This window comes from Aulonocara sp. 'chitande type north' Nkhata Bay, unplaced genomic scaffold (assembly GCF_057382095.1).
Source record: "Aulonocara sp. 'chitande type north' Nkhata Bay isolate Kocher_YH1m ecotype deep benthic unplaced genomic scaffold, A_spYH_male_GT1.1 unmapped_scaffold_35, whole genome shotgun sequence".
NCBI classification, from domain to species: Eukaryota; Metazoa; Chordata; class Actinopteri; order Cichliformes; family Cichlidae; genus Aulonocara; species Aulonocara sp. 'chitande type north' Nkhata Bay.
In genome coordinates, this window is record NW_028234367.1 from 382,043 (window position 1) to 398,509 (window position 16,467).

General features: G+C 50.2%; 3 non-coding genes and 2 pseudogenes across 3 annotated transcripts; all 5 read right to left on the reverse strand.

The window, feature by feature from the left end:
• Positions 1 to 847: 847 nt before the first annotated feature.
• LOC147300245 (5S ribosomal RNA) lies at positions 848 to 966 on the reverse strand (annotated as a pseudogene).
• A 9,682-nt stretch (positions 967 to 10,648) lies between these two features.
• On the reverse strand, positions 10,649 to 10,767 carry LOC147300246 (5S ribosomal RNA). The gene has a single exon (XR_015128031.1). It is a non-coding gene; the product is annotated as a 5S ribosomal RNA (ribosomal RNA).
• Positions 10,768 to 12,288: 1,521 nt separating this feature from the next.
• Positions 12,289 to 12,400, reverse strand: LOC147300247 (5S ribosomal RNA; annotated as a pseudogene).
• A 2,611-nt stretch (positions 12,401 to 15,011) lies between these two features.
• On the reverse strand, positions 15,012 to 15,130 carry LOC147300248 (5S ribosomal RNA). The gene has a single exon (XR_015128118.1). It is a non-coding gene; the product is annotated as a 5S ribosomal RNA (ribosomal RNA).
• An 854-nt stretch (positions 15,131 to 15,984) lies between these two features.
• Positions 15,985 to 16,103, reverse strand: LOC147300249 (5S ribosomal RNA). Its single transcript, XR_015128032.1, has one exon. It is a non-coding gene; the product is annotated as a 5S ribosomal RNA (ribosomal RNA).
• Between the last annotated feature and the right edge of the window lie 364 nt (positions 16,104 to 16,467).

The following is a 16,467-nucleotide window of genomic DNA, read 5'->3' on the forward strand; positions in this document are numbered from 1 at the left end:
AGCCAGTGCCACAGGCCCTGGTGTGGTGTAAGTGGCCTGAGCAAGAGCCACAGACCCTGGTGTGGTGTAATTGGCCTCAGCCAGCAGCCACAGGCCCTGGTGTGGTGTAAGTCGCCTCAGCCAGAAGCCACAGGCACTGGTGTGGTGTAAGTGGCCTCAGCCAGCAGCAAAAGGGCCCTGGTGTGGTGTAAGTGGCCTCAGCCAGTGCCACAGGCCCTGGTGTGGTGTAAGTGGCCTCAGCCAGCAGCAAAAGGGCCCTGGTGTGGTGTAAGTGGCCTCAGCCAGTGCCACAGGCCCTGGTGTGGTGTAAGTGGCCTCAGCCAGCAGCAAAAGGGCCCTGGTGTGGTGTAAGTGGCCTCAGCCAGTGCCACAGGCCCTGGTGTGGTGTAAGTGGCCTGAGCAAGAGCCACAGGCCCTGGTGTGGTGTAGGTGGCCTCAGCCAGCAGCCATAGGGCCTGGTGTGGTGTAAGTGGCCTCAGCCAGCAGCCACAGGCCCTGGTGTGGTGTAAGTGGCCTCAGCAAGAGCCACAGACCCTGGTGTGGTGTAATTGGCCTCAATAGCAACTAAGGCCCTGGTGTGGTGTATGTGGCCTCAGGCAGCAGCCACAGGCCCTGTTGTGGTGTAACTGGCCTCAGCCAGAGCCACAGGCCCTGATGTGGTGTAAGTGGCCCCAGCCGGTCACTCAGGCCCTGGTGTGGTGTAGGTGGCATCAGCTAGCAGCACAAGACATTGGAAAAGAGCCAAAAGCAATGTCGTTAATGTGCGCTCATTAATGGGCAGCTGCTTTTGGTCTTTTAATACACCCCTTCTCTGGATCAAAAGCGGTTCAATGACATGAAAATGAAAGGCTTACAGCACCAGGTATTCCCAGGCAGTCTCCCATCCAAGTACTAACCAAGCCCAGCCCTGCTCAGCTTCCGAGATCAGACGAGGTCGGGCGTGCTCAGGGTGGTATGGCCGTAAGCTGCTGGCCCCAGCACAATGTCTCAATTTATGGATTCAGGTGATTAGGTGGCAAGTACCTGAAGTTACGAAGACAATCCTATAACCCTACCTTCATGTTTGCATAATACCCTAACCCAAAGGCTCAGTTTAGCATTTATCCAACAGCACAGGCCCTGGATTGTTGAAGATGGCCTCAGGAACCAGCACAGGGCCTGGTGTGTTGTACATGGCCACAGCTAGCAGCAGAGGGCCAGGTTTGGTGAAGATGGCCTCGGCCAGAAGCGCAGGGCCTGGTGTGATGTGAGTGGCCTGAGCAAGAGCCACAGACCCTGGTGTGGTGTAATTGGCCTCAATAGCAACTAAGGCCCTGGTGTGGTGTAACTGGCCTCAGCCAGCAGCCACAGGCCCTGGTGTGGTGTAACTGAACTCAGCCAGAGCAACAGGCCCTGATGTGGTGTAAGTGGCCCCAGCCGGTCACTCAGGCCCTGGTGTGGTGTAGGTGGCATCAGCCAGCAGCCACAGGCCCTGGTGTGGTGTAAGTGGCCTCAGCCAGCAGCCACAGGCCCTGGTGTGGTGTAAGTCACCTCAGCCAGAAGCCACAGGCACTGGTGTGGTGTAAGTGGCCTCAGCCAGCAGCAAAAGGGCCCTGGTGTGGTGTAAGTCGCCTCAGCCAGCAGCCACAGGCCCTGGTGTGGTGTAGGTGGCCTCAGCCAGCAGCCACAGGCCCTGGTGTGGTGTAAGTGGCCTCAGCCAGCAGCCACAGGCCCTGGTGTGGTGTAAGTGGCCTCAGCCAGCAGCCACAGGCCCTGGTGTGGTGTAAGTGGCCTCAGCCAGTGCCACAGGCCCTGGTGTGGTGTAAGTGGCCTGAGTGAAGGAAATTGCCTTCCCGGGTTTCCTCCGTGGCGTGAGCGATAAGCAGAGTTTTGTCCTTTCCTTCTAAGATTCCTAATTATTTAAAGTAACACTCAGGTATGCCGTTCAGCTGGGTTAGTTACAGCGCCGGGAGCAGCTTGGGAGAACAAGGAAACACAGACTGCTTCAGGTTGCCTTCCCAAATCAACTCAAAGGTTTATTTGATACACAGCAGTTTATATAGATGAAAAAAAGGTTCGTGTGTCAGCTTTCCCAGTTCAAACCGGTACAGACCAAATAAGGAAACGTCTTCCTGCCTTGTGAGCAAAGAAGTATCCTGTGTGTAGTTTATCAGTTCAGCTACAATTTATGATCATCCCAGCAAAATACACTCCTAGACATAAAATACAGAGTTCTTTCATTAGTGAATTCTGAAACAAACCACCTAGCCTTTAACGAGCCTTTTCCAGGAGATAAGAAAAAGGGAGGATGGGAGTAAGGAAGTGGTCTCATCTCTGTGGTATTTTCGACCTTGGGGTACCAGCTTGTGAGTCCTACACATTAATTCTTGGGTCACAGAGAAAGAGAAAAACAACTAGTAGATTGGCCTTATTGAGCAACTCTTTTCTGTATAAAACAATCTTCTGTAAATGCTAACCGTGGTACTAAAATACCTAACAGTTCCCCTCTTTTATTATTTTTTAAAAATAATAACTCAAATAGAAAGGAAAAATCACAAATGTAATAACATAATATAAAAAGCAAATCATAAAATGTAATAGTTCACAACCTAATGTTCAATATACACATCGGGAACATCATTGGTAACATCTGACACATAATCTGGGTCAATTTGTGCCAATTGCAAATACATTGAAGTAGCTGTACTAGTAGCTATACGGGTTATCATTGAACGTACACAGGGTACCACACAACAGACAATAATCATCAAAAACATGCTGCAACGGTTACAAAGGCTACAATTAGTTCCTTCCATCTCCCAAACGTGTCCTGTAGCCACTTATGTAGCCACTGACCGTGACCTGTATTGGCAATTAGTTCTATCTGCAATGCTTCAAGTTTATTCATAGCTTGTGTGAATGAACCGTTAGGAGCGGTATTATTGGGAATGAAAGTACAGCATACATCAACGGTTACTAGACCACAGGTACCGGTCCAATTAACAGGTAAAGCTAATCTAAGGGTATTATTGCACAACCAATAAGCATGTGGGATTGGTCTGGTCAGGCGCGTGACCATGTGTGATTTAACTAACTCCCCCCAGTCAGTGTCATTTAATACACCGTCTGGGGGAACAATGATCGAGTCTCTGCTCGAACTTGAACTGTGTGTGTGTTCCTCCAGATATGATAAAACTTCAGCCATAGAGACAGCTAGCCATGTCTCATTACAGCGTGCACCTGGGGAGTCAGAGAAGAATGTATAGTTATCCTTTGTATAATCTATGTGTGTGTCTGGGCCAGTTAACTTTAGTCTGCGCAGACATATCATACTAGTATTAAAATGGAGAGGGATCTGTCCTAAGGGCAGTGAGGGCTTTAACCTATTCTTAGGGCGTTTCATTGGGGCGCAGGTCCCTGCGGTGTCATCAGATAACTTCAATAATTCGCCTAATGGAGTCTCAGGGTTAGTTGGTGTGTGTGTGTGTCTAAGTAAGCAGTCGAGAGGGCTCAGAGTCAACTGTAAAGCGTCTTTAAAGAGAGCATTATTTCCGCTGATTTTCTCTAGTCCCTCAGTGAGGGGGAAACCGGATATGGGGTATCCTACTATTACCTGTTCTGGATTAGCCTTTGAACAGACATAACAGTTACTGTTTCCTAAATCACGAGCGGCTGTTCTGGCATTTTCATACCAGGCGTTAGCTCCTGTTCTAGAGGGCGCATAAGATGGTTTATTAGTGGCGTCTATGTTGCTATTTACTGATTTTAGGGAGCGTGAGGAGTGCATTAAGTAGGTGTCTTGCAAAATGGAGCATGAGGTATAGTCAGCAAAATATGACCTGCAGAAATGTGAACATGGTTGCAGTTTACAATACAAAATAGCAAAGAGAAATCCTAAGGTTAATGCGATAGATATGATAAATAACCTAAATATATAAGAAAGTATATAAGAAAAACAGTTCTTCAGTTGTCTTCTGGCCTGGTCCCAGGTTCGAGAGACATTGAATAAGCGTCGTATGATGACAATGGGCATTTCATTTTCTCCATTATCAGGATGAAATGAGTCTGGCTTTATCAGGTTAGACATCATGTGGTACTTTTGGCTTTCTGTTCCTGCTGGATGTTTGAGTACCTTGTTGTTGTTCTTTCAGGCGTTGTGTGTTAATCAGTGATTGTGTGTGTATGTACTGGATCCTGGCGCTGGCTCGCCGGAGATGTCATCTACCCGTGTGTGTTTATTTGCTCTAGTTCCGGGCGCTGGCTCGCCTGAGATGTCGTCTGCTTGATCCGACGCCTGAGATGGTCCGATTGGGCTGGTCTTAACCCTGCTGGCATGAATCCACTGAGGTTGTCCGTCTGTGAGGATGCTGGTTCTTCGTCACTGCCAGTACAGTCTGGGGGCTGGAACACGCGCGGCCTCCCAGAGAGTCCTTGGTTTTAGTGGCTTCTCCAACATGCATCTCCTTGTCTCCACTGGTGGAACTGTGGAGGGGAAAAGCTGAGAGAGACAAACTTTCTGATAGTTATTATTCAGTTTTTCTACCAGGTTGTGAACATCAGTGGACAATGCAATATACATCACCTTCTACTAGCGGTGCCCCTCTGGAAGCTGACCATGGTGTTGGAAATAATCTTATTTCAAATGGAGATAATTTGGTTACTGTAGATTGAGTCCTTCTAATCTCACACAGGACTTGAGTAAGTAATTTGACCCAGGTCATTAAAGTTTTAGCACACTTTTGAATTACTTCTAATGTGAATGAAGATCCTCTATCACTGTTAATCTGGTGAGGTATTCCGAATCTGGGTATTATTTCATTGCTCAACTTTTGATAGACTACTTCTGCAGTTTCTTTTGAGGTTGGATAAGCTTCTACTCATTTACTAAATTGATCCACTATTACCAGTAAGTACTTGATGCTTCCTTGTGCTGGCATATGTGTGAAATCAATTTGTAATGTATGAAATGGAAAATCTGGTTGTGGTAAATGCTGATGTTTTGCTTTTGATTTTCCTACATTAGTTCGTGCACATGTTAGACAGGTTGCTAATATGCGTTTTACTGCGTGTGATGTTTTCTCAATTACAAATCTTAATTTTATTGCCCCTATTACCCCTCTTTGTCCGACATGACTCACACAGTGAAAATGTCGGGCAAGGACTGGCATCAGGGAATATGGGAGGGCAATCAAACCCTTAAGATTTTTGTATAGGCCATCTCTGTCTTCTAAGGTACAGTCATTATTCTATGCAGAGGCTTGCTCTTGTATGAATTTTAAATCAACATTTGTGTCTAAATAGTCTGGGAGTGTAACAAGTGGCAGCTGTAGGGGCACAGATAATACTTCCTGCGGAGGTGGGAGCTGTGATGCAGCTGCAGCCTTGGCTGTCACGTCTGCTAAAGCATTACCTGTTGCTTCGTCTGTGTCAGCTGTACTGTGTCCTTTCGTTTTTACAACTGCAACGGCCGATGGCAGCTGTATAGCCTGAAAAAGTCTTTGAACAAAATCACAATTTAGCAATTTATTTTACATCAGCAGATCTAAATCCTCTCTGTCTCCACAATGTGCCAAAGTCATGCACAACGCCAAATGCATAGCGGCTGTCTGTGTAAATCGTCACATGCTTATCCAAATGTAGCTCACAGGCGCGTATTAAAGCCATGAGCTCTGCTTTTTGTGCTGAGTGAAATGGTAATGAGTGAGCCTCTAGTATGATGTCAGGCACTGTCACCACTGAATAGCCACAAAGAAATGAGTTGTCATTCGGCCTTGAACAGGACCCGTCCACATAAACCGTGGCTGAGTCTGAGATAGGTGTTTGCTCTAAATCTGGACATGGTGCTGTGGATTCCTGTATACGTGTCATGCAGTCATGAACGTCAAGCCTGTCTGAGCCATCCTGTCGGTCAGAAGAACACAGCATAGGATCAATAAATGTGAGATTTGCATATGTTGTTTAGTTATGTTTGCTAGAATGGTCGTGACCTGGTGATTGGTGTGTAGAATAGTGTCATGTGAGAGTGTGAGCTTCTCGCAGTCCCTTATCATGATAGAGCAAGCTGCTACTGCCCTCAGGCAGGCCGGCATTCCTGAACAATTCAGGCAGCACCTTTGAGTGGCGGAGGTCAGCACTCCCTGTAATGCATTGAAAGAGGCAGTCATTTCTGTGGACCACAGTATTCGAGGAGGCTTGTCTTTTTTACAACAGTCACGCAGAATGTGGTCATGAAAAGAACAGTCTGGTATCCACTGTCTGCAATAGTTCACCATGCCTAAGAAGGACGACATTTCCTCCTGTGTAGTGGGACAAGGGACAGAGGTCACAGCTTTGACCCTGTCTGCAGTCATGGAACGTTTTCCGTGAGACAGTGTGAATCCCAAATATTGAACAGAAGTCTGACAGTACTGCATTTTCTTTGCTGATGCTTTGTGGCCAGTCTTTTGGAGGTGCTGGAGAAGCATGTGTGTAGCAGTTTGACACAATTCCTCACTCGGAGCACAGAGGAGGAGATCGTCCACATACTGGATCAGAGTACAGCCCTCAGGAGGAGTAAAGCTGTCCAGGGTAGCACGGATCACCATTGAGAAAGCAGCAGAGCTGTCTATCATGCCTTGGGGCAAACGAGTCCAAGTGTACTGCTTATTTCTATGTGTGAATGCAAATAACGGCTGTGTGTCACAGGTACTGAGAAAAAGGAGCGGAGCATAAATCCACCACGGTAAAATGTGTATGCAATGCATGTCAATATGCTGTGAACATCTGAAACGAGAGGTGGCAGAGGAATGTTGACTGCATTAATTTGCCTTAAGTCTTGTATGAAACGCCATACGCCAGGTTTGTTAGGCTTTGGCACAGGATTGACAGGAGTGTGGGCTTTATTGCTCCTGTAGTCAATAAATCTCCTATGATGACATCTAGAGCTGCGGCTTTTTCCATGGAAAGGGGACATTGCCTGACATATACTGCTTGTTGTGTTTTAATAGGTGTACGTGATAAAGTGTACAGTCAATAAATCCTATATCATTCTCACTTTTTGACCACAATGTCATATTCTGGTATTCAGCTGGCAATGTAACTGCAGAAATAGTACAGTGGATAGGGTAGGTTAGATGTATGTGATGACATGGTGTAGTTATGTCATAAACTATGTCTGAGTTATGTGACAAAATCACTGTTTGACCTTCACTTGTGTGAGCAGTTATCATGTTGTTGAACAGTGTGAGAGAAACAAAAGTGTGGCTCCCAGTCATGGGATTACCTGGTAGTGGCGTCTGTACACGTTTTTTTGGCACAGTGTGTGACATAGAGTACCGGACAAAAAGGATGTTGAGTTCATTCTCTGCTGAGGGTCCAGCTGACACAGAGGATGTTCCTTCTCCATCATGTCGGTACATAGGGCAGAGAAAACATAAGCTGTTATCAGTGTCAGCAAACATTTCACCCTTTATGTTAAATGAAATACACAAATTCATTTTTGCTTTGGGTGTCTGCGGCTGCTGGAAAACTGAGCTAAATTTGCACCTCTAGCTTGTCCAACAGTGCATAAAGCGTTTTATGAATACTAGGATGGATTCATCAGGCTTCTGTTTACACATAGTTACTGCATTTAAGTCAATTTTGTCTCTGGACATTGTTAGCAGGAATTTCTTTAGATTCTTAAAGAAATCGGCGACTTTGTCATTATTTACCCTCCTTTTGTCCATAGCGGTAACATTTGATGCATCACGTCGCGGCATTCTATCATATATTTTCTACAGGACTTTTTAAGCAGACTACTTTTCTTATCACAAATGATATTCAACATTTCTACTGACCTGTTTTCTGGCGATAATCGTTCGGGATAAGGCTCCGGAAATAAATTAGAATGCATTGAACTTCTTAAGTTGTAAACAAAGTCAGTCACATAAGCACTCCCGCATGTTCTGGATACGTGATCATGGACGTCTTCACCGATTCGCGGACGTAGGTTACACGTAACCGGAAATGGGAGTTATACTGAGCCGTTATTTGAGACTTTATTTTGTATTTTATTAATTTTTGGTTTTACAGGTACTTTAGATTTTTTATCGGACCTGTCTGTGGTCTTTGAATTATTCTGACCCATGTTCAGTGATTTCCAGAGGGGTTTACACGCTAGGAGGATTTATGTTAGTGTTTTCGCTGCGGCACAGCTGAGGTCACTTTAAATTTATTGCTAGCAATTTTTTTGTTTGTGTGAGCAACTCTCACTTAGCGAGCAACTTCTCGCTTAACGAGCAACTTCTCGTAAAACAACAGGCAACTTCCTGTGTCTTTCTGCTTTTAATTTACTGCTTTTAACCCTTGTATGGTAATCGGGTCTGTGAGACCCGTTCAACTTCTCCCTGTGTCACTCTTTGGTGAGCAACTTCTCACTTAACGAGAAGTATTTAAGACAACAGGCAACTTCCTGTGTCACTCTTTGGTGAGCAACTTCTCACTTTTTAACGTACGTTTAATTAAACAATTAATTATTATTATTTTTTTAAACAAAATTAAAATATTCAAGACAACAGGCAACTTCCTGTGTCCACCAACACCACACAAGGGTTAATTTACTTTATTCGGGGACTGAGGAAGTCGTCAGTGTATCTCTCTGGATCACTAAGTGAAACTTCGTCAGCATATCCCGTTTCTTTATGGATCAATCACTGAGAGAGGTATAATAGGTCTTTATATAAATATGAAAGACGCATATTTACCTTCTGTCAGGGATCCCACTTCTGACACCAAAATTGAAGGAAATTGCCTTCCCGGGTTTCCTCCGTGGCGTGAGCGATAAGCAGAGTTTTGTCCTTTCCTTCTAAGATTCCTAATTATTTAAAGTAACACTCAGGTATGCCGTTCAGCTGGGTTAGTTACAGCGCCGGGAGCAGCTTGGGAGAACAAGGAAACACAGACTGCTTCAGGTTGCCTTCCCAAATCAACTCAAAGGTTTATTTGATACACAGCAGTTTATATAGATGAAAAAAAGGTTCGTGTGTCAGCTTTCCCAGTTCAAACCGGTACAGACCAAATAAGGAAACGTCTTCCTGCCTTGTGAGCAAAGAAGTATCCTGTGTGTAGTTTATCAGTTCAGCTACAATTTATGATCATCCCAGCAAAATACACTCCTAGACATAAAATACAGAGTTCTTTCATTAGTGAATTCTGAAACAAACCACCTAGCCTTTAACGAGCCTTTTCCAGGAGATAAGAAAAAGGGAGGATGGGAGTAAGGAAGTGGTCTCATCTCTGTGGTATTTTCGACCTTGGGGTACCAGCTTGTGAGTCCTACACATTAATTCTTGGGTCACAGAGAAAGAGAAAAACAACTAGTAGATTGGCCTTATTGAGCAACTCTTTTCTGTATAAAACAATCTTCTGTAAATGCTAACCGTGGTACTAAAATACCTAACACTGAGCAAGAGCCACAGGCCCTGGTGTGGTGTAAGTGGCCTGAGCAAGAGCCACAGACACTGGTGTGGTGTAATTGGCCTCAATAGCAACTAATGCCCTGGTGTGGTGTAAGTGGCCTCAGCCAGCAGCCACAGGCCCTGGTGTGGTGTAAGTCGCCTCAGCCAGAAGCCACAGGCACTGGTGTGGTTTAAGTGGCCTCAGCCAGCAGCAAAAGGGCCCTGGTGTGGTGTAAGTGGCCTCAGCCAGCAGCCACAGGCCCTGGTGTGGTGTAGATGGCCTCAGCCAGCAGCCACAGGCCCTGGTGTGGTGTAAGTGGCCTCAGCCAGCAGCCACAGGCCCTGGTGTGGTGTAAGTGGCCTCAGCCAGCAGCCACAGGCCCTGGTGTGGTGTAGGTGGCCTCAGCCAGCAGCCACAGGCCCTGGTGTGGTGTAAGTGGCCTCAGCCAGCAGCCACAGGCACTGGTGTGGTGTAGGTGGCCTCAGCCAGCAGCAACAGGCCCTGGTGTGGTGTAAGTGGCCTCAGCCAGTGCCACAGGCCCTGGTGTGGTGTAAGTGGCCTGAGCAAGAGCCACAGACCCTGGTGTGGTGTAATTGGCCTCAGCCAGCAGCCACAGGCCCTTGTGTGGTGTAAGTCGCCTCAGCCAGAAGCCACAGGCACTGGTGTGGTGTAAGTGGCCTCAGCCAGCAGCAAAAGGGCCCTGGTGTGGTGTAAGTGGCCTCAGCCAGCAGCCACAGGCCCTGGTGTGGTGTAGGTGGCCTCAGCCAGCAGCCACAGGCCCTGGTGTGGTGTAAGTGGCCTCAGCCAGCAGCCACAGGCCCTGGTGTGGTGTAAGTGGCCTCAGCCAGCAGCCACAGGCCCTGGTGTGGTGTAAGTGGCCTCAGCCAGCAGCCACAGGCCCTGGTGTGGTGTAAGTGGCCTGAGCAAGAGCCACAGACCCTGGTGTGGTGTAATTGGCCTAAATAGCAACTAAGGCCCTGGTGTGGTGTATGTGGCCTCAGCCAGCAGCCACAGGCCCTGTTGTGGTGTAACTGAACTCAGCCAGAGCAACAGGCCCTGATGTGGTGTAAATGGCCCCAGCCGGTCACTCAGGCCCTGGTGTGGTGTAGGTGGCATCAGCTAGCAGCACAAGACATTGGAAAAGAGCCAAAAGCAATGTCGTTAATGTACCCTCATTAATGGGCAGCTGCTTTTGGTCTTTTAATACACCCCTTCTCTGGATCAAAAGCGGTTCAATGACATGAAAATGAAAGGCTTACAGCACCAGGTATTCCCAGGCAGTCTCCCATCCAAGTACTAACCAAGCCCAGCCCTGCTTAGCTTCCGAGATCAGACGAGGTCGGGCGTGCTCAGGGTGGTATGGCCGTAAGCTGCTGGCTCCAGCACAATGTCTCAATTTATGGATTCAAGTGATTAGGTGGCAAGTACCTGAAGTTACGAAGACAATCCTATAACCATACCTGCATGTTTGCATAATACCCTAACCCAAAGGCTCAGTTTGGCATTTATCCAACAGCACAGGCCCTGGATTGTTGAAGATGGCCTCAGGAACCAGCACAGGGCCTGGTGTGTTGTACATGACCACAGCAAGCAGCACAGGGCCTGGTTTGGTGAAGATGGCCTCGGCCAGAAGCGCAGGGCCTGGTGTGATGTGAGTGGCCTGCGCAAGAGCCACAGGCCTTGGTGTGGTGTAAGTGGCCTCAGCCAGCAGCCACAGGCCCTGGTGTGGTGTAAGTCGCCTCAGCCAGAAGCCACAGGCACTGGTGTGGTGTAAGTGGCCTCAGCCAGCAGCAAAAGGGCCCTGGTGTGGTGTAAGTGGCCTCAGCCAGCAGCCACAGGCCCTGGTGTGGTGTAGGTGGCCTCAGCCAGCAGCCACAGGCCCTTGTGTGGTGTAATTGGCCTAAATAGCAACTAAGGCCCTGGTGTGGTGTAGGTGGCCTCAGCCAGCAGCCACAGGCCCTAGTGTGGTGTAAGTGGCCTCAGCCAGTGCCACAGGCCCTGGTGTGGTGTAAGTGGCCTGAGCAAGAGCCACAGGCCCTGGTGTGGTGTAATTGGCCTCAATAGCAACTAAGGCCCTGGTGTGGTGTAGGTGGCCTCAGCCAGCAGCCACAGGCCCTGGTGTGGTGTAAGTGGCCTCAGCCAGCAGCCACAGGCCCTTGTGTGGTGTAATTGGCCTCAATAGCAACTAAGGCCCTGGTTTGGTGTATGTGGCCTCAGCCAGCAAATAAGGCCCTGGTGTGGTGTAAGTGGCCAGAAGCGCAGGGCCTGGTGTGATGTGAGTGGGCTGAGCAAGAGCCACAGACCCTGGTGTGGTGTAATTGGCCTCAATAGCAACTAAGGCCCTGGTGTGGTGTATGTGGCCTCAGGCAGCAGCCACAGGCCCTGTTGTGGTGTAACTGGCCTCAGCCAGAGCCACAGGCCCTGATGTGGTGTAAGTGGCCCCAGCCGGTTACTCAGGCCCTGGTGTGGTGTAGGTGGCCTCAGCCAGCCGCCACAGGCCCTGGTGTGGTGTAAGTGGCCTCAGCCAGCAGCCACAGGCCCTGGTGTGGTGTAAGTGGCCTGAGCAAGAGCCACAGACCATGGTGTGGTGTAATTGGCCTCAATAGCAACTAAGGCCCTGGTGTGGTGTAGGTGGCCTAAGCCAGCAGCCACAGGCCCTGGTGTGGTGTAAGTGGCCTCAGCCAGAGCCACAGGCCCTGATGTGGTGTAAGTGGCCCCAGCCGGTCACTCAGGCCCTGGTGTGGTGTAGGTGGCATCAGCTAGCAGCACAAGACATTGGAAAAGAGCCAAAAGCAATGTCGTTAATGTGCCCTCATTAATGGGCAGCTGCTTTTGGTCTTTTAATACACCCCTTCTCTGGATCAAAAGCGGTTCAATGACATGAAAATGAAAAGCTTACAGCACCAGGTATTCCCAGGCCATCCAAGTACTAACCAAGCCCAGCCCTGCTCAGCTTCCGAGATCAGACGAGGTCAGGCGTGCTCAGGGTGGTATGGCCGTAAGCTGCTGGCCCCAGCACAATGTCTCAATTTATGGATTCAGGTGATTAGGTGGCAAGTACCTGAAGTTACGAAGACAATCCTATAACCCTACCTTCATGTTTGCATAATACCCTAACCCAAAGGCTCAGTTTAGCATTTATCCAACAGCACAGGCCCTGGATTGTTGAAGATGGCCTCAGGAACCAGCACAGGGCCTGGTGTGTTGTACATGGCCACAGCTAGCAGCACAGGGCCTGGTTTGGTGAAGATGGCCTCGGCCAGAAGCGCAGGGCCTGGTGTGATGTGAGTGGCCTGAGCAAGAGCCACAGGCCCTGGTGTGGTGTAAGTGGCCTCAGCCAGCAGCCACAGGCCCTGGTGTGGTGTAAGTGGCCTCAGCCAGTGCCACAGGCCCTGGTGTGGTGTAAGTGGCCTGAGCAAGAGCCACAGACCCTGGTGTGGTGTAATTGGCCTCAATAGCAACTAAGGCCCTGGTGTGGTGTAGGTTGCCTCAGCCAGCAGCCACAGGCCCTGGTATGGTGTAAGTGGCCTCAGCCAGCAGCCACAGGCCCTGGTGTGGTGTAAGTGGCCAGAAGCGCAGGGCCTGGTGTGATGTGAGTGGCCTGAGAGAGAGCCACAGACCCTGGTGTGGTGTAATTGGCCTCAATAGCAACTAAGGCCCTGGTGTGGTGTATGTGGCCTCAGCCAGCAACCACAGGCCCTGGTGTGGTGTAACTGGCCTCAGCCAGCAGCCACAGGCCCTGGTGTGGTGTAAGTGGCCTCAGCCAGAGCCACAGGCCCTGATGTGGTGTAAGTCGCCTCAGCTAGCAGCACAGGGCCTGGTTTGGTGAAGATGGCCTCGGCCAGAAGCACAGGACCTGGTTTGATATGAGTGGCCTGAGCCAGCAGCCACAGGCCCTGGTGTGGTGTAAGTGGCCTAAGCCAGCAGCAACAGGCCCTGGTGTGGTGTAAGTGGCCTCAGCCAGAAGCCACAGGCACTGGTGTGGTGTAAGTGGCCTCAGCCAGCAGCAACAGGCCCTGGTGTGGTGTAAGTCGCCTCAGCAAGCAGCCACAGGCCCTGGTGTGGTGTAGGTGGTCTCAGCCAGCAGCCACAGGCCCTGGTGTGGTGTAAGTGGCCTCAGCCAGCAGCCACAGGCCCTGGTGTGGTGTAAGTGGCCTCAGCAAGAGCCACAGACCCTGGTGTGGTGTAATTGGCCTAAGCCAGAGCCACAGGCCCTGTTGTGGTGTAAGTGGCCTGAGCAAGAACCACAGGGCCTGGTTTGGTGAAGATGGCCTCGGCCAGAAGCGCAGGGCCTGGTGTGATGTGAGTGGCCTGAGCAAGAGCCACAGGCCCTGGTGTGGTGTAAGTGGCCTCAGCCAGCAGCCACAGGCCCTGGTGTGGTGTAAGTCGCCTCAGCCAGCAGCCACAGGCCCTGGTGTGGTGTAGGTGGCCTCAGCCAGCAGCCACAGGCCCTGGTGTGGTGTAAGTGGCCTCAGCCAGTGCCACAGGCCCTGGTGTGGTGTAAGTGGCCTGAGCAAGAGCCACAGACCATGGTGTGGTGTAATTGGCCTCAATAGTAGTGATGGGACGTTCTGTATCGAGGCTTCGGAGCGTGTGTCGAGTAATGGAGGGGGCGTTTCCGCGAAGCGCGTATCGAGGCTTGCTTCATTTATGGGAGGAGCTGAAAATGATGACGTCCGAAGCCTCGCTGCCCGGCTGTACCACGTGACTGGTTCATGAAGCGGTTCGAACTTTGCCGCAAATAATCATTTTCCATACTGCCAGCATAAATATACACAGTATACTGCCATCACTACAATATACATGTTTTACACACTCCTTTTGTTGTTGACATTTACAGGCTGTGTGCAAAATGCCACACTCTTCAAATTCATGCCAGCTAATTATTTTTACGTCCAGTAGGTGTCCTGCTAGAGCAAATGAAGCTTCATGAAGCTTCGCGTTGGGGTGAACCAATTGGATGAAAAGCTCCAGTGCTTCATGGGGCTTCATCTGCCCATCACTACTCAATAGCAACTAAGGCCCTGGTGTGGTGTAAGTGGCCTCAGCCAGCAGCCACAGGCCCTGGTGTGGTGTAGGTGGCATCAGCCAGCAGCCACAGGCCCTGGTGTGGTGTAGGTGGCCTCAGCCAGCAGCCACAAGCCCTTGTGTGGTGTAAGTGGCCTCAGCCAGCAGCCACAGGCCCTGGTGTGGTGTAAGTGGCCTCAGCCAGTGCCACAGGCCCTGGTGTGGTGTAAGTGGCCTGAGCAAGAGCCACAGACCATGGTGTGGTGTAATTGGCCTCAATAGCAACTAAGGCCCTGGTGTGGTGTAAGTGGCCTCAGCCAGCAGCCACAGGCCCTGGTGTGGTGTAAGTGGCCTCAGCCAGCAGCCACAGGCCCTGGTGTGGTGTAAGTGGCCTCAGCCAGAGCCACAGGCCCTGATGTGGTGTAAGTGGCCCCAGCCGGTCACTCAGGCCCTGGTGTGGTGTAGGTGGCATCAGCTAGCAGCACAAGACATTGGAAAAGAGCCAAAAGCAATGTCGTTAATGTGCCCTCATTAATGGGCAGCTGCTTTTGGTCTTTTAATACACCCCTTCTCTGGATCAAAAGCGGTTCAATGACATGAAAATGAAAGGCTTACAGCACCAGGTATTCCCAGGCAGTCTCCCATCCAAGTACTAACCAAGCCCAGCCCTGCTTAGCTTCCGAGATCAGACGAGGTCGGGCGTTCTCAGGGTGGTATGGCCGTAAGCTGCTGGCCCCAGCACAATGTCTCAATTTATGGATTCAGGTGATTAGGTGGCAAGTACCTGAAGTTACGAAGACAATCCTATAACCCTACCTTCATGTTTGCATAATACCCTAACCCAAAGGCTCAGTTTAGCATTTATCCAACAGCACAGGCCCTGGATTGTTGAAGATGGCCTCAGGAACCAGCACAGGGCCTGGTGTGTTGTACATGGCCACAGCTAGCAGCACAGGGCCTGGTTTGGTGAAGATGGCCTCGGCCAGAAGCGCAGGGCCTGGTGTGATGTGAGTGGCCTGAGCAAGAGCCACAGGCCCTGGTGTGGTGTAAGTGGCCTGAGCAAGAGCCACAGGCCCTGGTGTGGTGTAAGTGGCCTCAATAGCAAATAAGGCCCTGGTGTGGTGTAAGTGGCCTCAGCCAGTGCCACAGGCCCTGGTGTGGTGTAAGTGGCCTGAGCAAGAGCCACAGACCATGGTGTGGTGTAATTGGCCTCAATAGCAACTAAGGCCCTGGTGTGGTGTAAGTGGCCTGAGCAAGAACCACAGACCCTGGTGTGGTGTAATTGGCCTCAATAGCAACTAAGGCCCTGGTGTGGTGTAGGTGGCCTCAGCCAGCAGCCACAGGCCCTGGTGTGGTGTAAGTGGCCTCAGCCAGAGCAACAGACCCTGATGTGGTGTAAGTGGCCCCAGCCGGTCACTCAGGCCCTGGTGTGGTGTAGGTGGCATCAGCTAGCAGCACAAGACATTGGAAAACAGCCAAAAGCAATGTCGTTAATGTGCCCTCATTAATGGGGAGCTGCTTCTGGTCTTTTAATACACCCCTTCTCTGGATCAAAAGCGGTTCAATGACATGAAAATGAAAGGCTTACAGCACCAGGTATTCCCAGGCAGTCTCCCATCCAAGTACTAACCAAGCCCAGCCCTGCTTAGCTTCCGAGATCAGACGAGGTCGGGCGTGCTCAGGGTGGTATGGCCGTAAGCTGCTGGCCCCAGCACAATGTCTCAATTTATGGATTCAAGTGATTAGGTGGCAAGTACCTGAAGTTACGAAGACAATCCTATAACCATACCTGCATGTTTGCATAATACCCTAACCCAAAGGCTCAGTTTGGCATTTATCCAACAGCACAGGCCCTGGATTGTTGAAGATGGCCTCAAGAACCAGCACAGGACCTGGTGTGTTTTACATGGCCACAGCAAGCAGCACAGGGCCTGGTTTGGTGAAGATGGCCTCAGCAAGCAGCCACAGGCCCTGGTTTGGTGTAAGTGGCCTCAGCCAGCAGCCACAGGCCCTGGTGTGGTGTAAGTGGCCTCAGCCAGCAGCCACAGGCCCTGGTGTGGTGTA